Source organism: Homalodisca vitripennis, unplaced genomic scaffold, assembly GCF_021130785.1.
Source record: "Homalodisca vitripennis isolate AUS2020 unplaced genomic scaffold, UT_GWSS_2.1 ScUCBcl_1768;HRSCAF=5806, whole genome shotgun sequence".
Taxonomy (NCBI): domain Eukaryota; kingdom Metazoa; phylum Arthropoda; class Insecta; order Hemiptera; family Cicadellidae; genus Homalodisca; species Homalodisca vitripennis.
The window spans coordinates 210,918-214,871 of record NW_025777934.1 but is presented as its reverse complement, the minus strand read 5'-3'; positions in this window follow the sequence as shown (position 1 = coordinate 214,871).

Here is a 3,954-nt window from a genome sequence, read left to right as displayed (position 1 = left end):
CTGAAAAACAACAACACCCAAAATTTTTTAAACATTTATAAATGTTACATAGAATTGTTAAGGATTTATGCCTTATATCTATAGCAGGAAGGATTTCCCTCAGTTTGAAATAGGCTTATAAGTTCCATTCCATTTTTATATATTTTTTTAAAATCAGAACAGTAAGGAAAACTCAATTATAACAATAGAAATATTTAGCCAATAGTAGACGATTTTTGATCGATATCAGCTGCAAAGATCTACATGCGTATATTTTTACAGGGAAATAAGGTAAACCCTAATGTGGAGGAATGGGTGAATGCCTCCAGTCCTTTGATTTGGGCTTAGACAATAATGACGTGGTGTGTGTATTAATCTTGTTTGTCGAGATTTGTTGGGGTTAGTTACATAATCTTTGGTTTCCCAGTTAGTTATTTTTCATATCAGAACCTAACGTGACCTAACCTTAACCGAAGGTTGACTTAGCGTTTGGTCCACTAATTTTATGAATGAAGTCTTAATAAGTTTGCGTTACAAGAAATTCTCCTTGCGCTGTAAGTTTAGTTTAATCCCATTTTCATCAGACCCTAACCCTCCAATACTTTAAATGTCCGCAACATCTTTACTTTTTCCAAGTTAAAAGGCAAGCGTAATATTTTTTGTGATAAATTCCCATCTAAGAGTCCAATAAAAGCTTTAATGCACCATACCTGTAAACACACATTAATTCAACAAAAGAGTAAGTTATTACTCATCACGTATTTTAAGACTCATGTGACGTAAGAAATATTTAAAGCTGAATAAACACCAGCTTTTATAATAAATATGAGATGTACTATGAAACCTCAAATATTGCAATTGTAAACTCATATAGTTGGTGATGAACTTTTAAAAAGAAATATTGATAAACGATCTTTCCCTTAATAACTGAAGAACAGGAAATCATACTCTTTCATGAAGATATATATTTATATTTATTATTACTAATTTCAGTTTTACATTTACTTATTTCATACAAGTTATTTATAATAGTATTTCTATAGATGTAACGTTTTAGAAGTGAAAATCTAGTACACGATCACTTTTGGTTGGAGTTTACATTACTCACCTGAAGGAGCAGGGAATTCAGGGAACGCCACGTAATATTCCTCTAGACTGAAGCAATACCAATATCATCTTCAAAAGACTTGTCAGACTACCTTGAAGTTACTGAATACTGTAACTTCATTTATATTTTAGTACAAAAAAAATTAAATTTCATAGGACCTATTTAAGGTTTTGAAATGGAAAAATCTGTTTTGATAGTAAATGTTCTGAATACATACTCCAATACTAAAGTCATTCATTAAGATTTATATTAAAGTCGTACATTATTACAATCAATAAATATAGCCTAACAATAAAAATGTGTATTTATTAACGGGTTTTCAAATAAATCGATCTAATACTCGTAAAATATTACATAACTATGTAGGATTAGAACGTGTTTGAAGACGAATCAAACATTCTTATTATGTTTATATTTAGAGAAAGAGGGTCTCTACACAGTAAGTGTGGTCCGATAAAAAGGCGGCTAATGGCGTGTTGAGACTGGTGAGCTGTTCAGTGCTGCCATCTATAAACGGCACAAGCAGGTTCATAGCAGCATGATAATACCCGTGGCCTCCAACTGTTATTATATAATAGTTAAGTCTGTTAATATAAATTTGGAATTCATACGTTACTATGAATCGCATACATCTACCGTTCGGACTAAAAAGCTTTCCAGATTAAGATTGCGCTTTAAGATGACAAAACAATAAAAAGATAACTTTTAAGAGTAAATAAATGTGGGTTTATTTAAACGGACTTCTTATTAAAACCCTAATGTGCTTAACCTTTGTGCCTAATATATTTGAACTGTTTTCTTTATTATCCACCATTGACGATTTAATAACTAAAAAATTTATTCTCAATTATTATACATGTTACATTATTGGTTTAACTAATAAATCTAGAAATATTAATTAAATATTAGTCACTAAATAAACTTCTTGTTTTAATCATAAAAACAATCGTTTCTTAAGAATAAAAGAATTAGTTAAATATCCAAAGTACTGATTTATATCAACTTGTTCGAGTTCGTAAAAATTTTTATATAATAAGATATTGAAATACAAGTGTATTTAATTTAACCATGCTGTTTTTAGCAACAATAAAATAACAATAGTTGGATAGCAATGACTGAATTCTGGTCAATTTAAGTGGTTAAAGGAATTATACTGCTTGTGGTTTTTTTGAGCATTGTATATTTAACTACTGACATGTTTGTTGTGCCATTTTTTGTGATCACACAAAACTAAGATACAGTTTATACTTATTTAATATGTTAAATGTTATCACTATTTGAACTTTGATAATTTTCTGCACTTCCAAGAACAATACCGGAACATTTTATTCTCATAAGCTTGTACAAATTGTCGTCTCTTTCAATTCCTTGTGAAATTATATAACAAGGACGTAATCATAGATATTTTACTAGTATATTTGTAGTCTGTTTACTTGAATCTTGATCAACCACCAAGTGAACGTACTTTAACCCCTTTAAGGTCGGGGCAGCAGGTGTGTCTTGCCCATGGAACATCAATAAAGTCCCCCAGAACCACAAACCGTCTTGTCAACGACAGCAGAGGTATATTTTATCCATCCGGTAATTCTATGCTTCTGAATTTTTAAAAAGACTTCCACTGCATGTGTCTCACATGATACAGGATGTTGTATTTCTCTAGGAAATAGTTTTGCTTTAAATATTCTTTAACGGATTTTAAATAGGTATTATCTTTAATATTACTTGTTGACTTATATTTCTTACAGGTAGTATAAATAATTAGATACCGTTTTAAAAATACTTTTTGAGAGTAATGTAATTCTTTTTATTTACTATTCACCACACGCGTAAAGTAGCTATCTGTATTCTATAATAATAACCGCTTATATAATATTTGGAGATTTGTTAAAGAGTTTTTTAGGTGTAAGAAATGTATTTGTCAATATCAAAGGGTATAATTAGCTAAATCCGATACCTAACGATACACTAATTTTTAATAGTGTTCAAAAGAAGTTGTTTTTAAAAATATTTGAATACTATTTGCCTCCAGATACTTTTATGTATAACATATTTTTTACGTATAAAATGTGTTTATTATACTCGTTTTTTTAAACTGTAAATGTACTATAATTAACCTGTAAACACACATAATTCAACAAAAGAGTAAGTTATTACTCATCACGTATTTTAAGACTCATGTGACGTAAGAAATATTTAAAGCTGAATAAACACCAGCTTTTATAATAAATATGAGATGTACTATGAAACCTCAAATATTGCAATTATAAACTCATATAGTTGGTGATGAACTTTAAAAAGAAATATTGATAAACGATCTTTCACCTAATAACTGAAGAAACAGGATATCATACTCTTACATGAAGATATATTTATCTTTTATTATTACTAATTTCAGTTTAACATTTCCTTATTTCATACAAGTTATTTATAATAGTATTTCTATAGATGTAACGTTTTCGAAGTGAAAAATCTAGTACACGATCACTTTTGGTTGGAGTTTACATTACTCACCTGAAGGAGCAGGAATTCAGGGAACGCCACGTAATATTCCTCTAGACTGAAGCAATACCAATATCATCTTCAAAAGACTTGTCAGACTACCTTAAAGTTACTAAATACTGTAAGTTTATTCATATTTTAGTTAAAAAAATTAAATTTCATAGGACCTATTTAAGGTTTTGAAATTGAAAAATCAGTTTTGATAGTAAATGTTCTGAATACATACTCCAATACTAAAGTCATTCATTAAGATGAACATTAAAGCCGTATTTCGTTTTTAGTTATTGTATAAATTTAATAGCTGGTTCATTCAACAATTAGCCTACATCAGAATTATCAATAATTTATTTAAAATTAAAAAAAAGTCT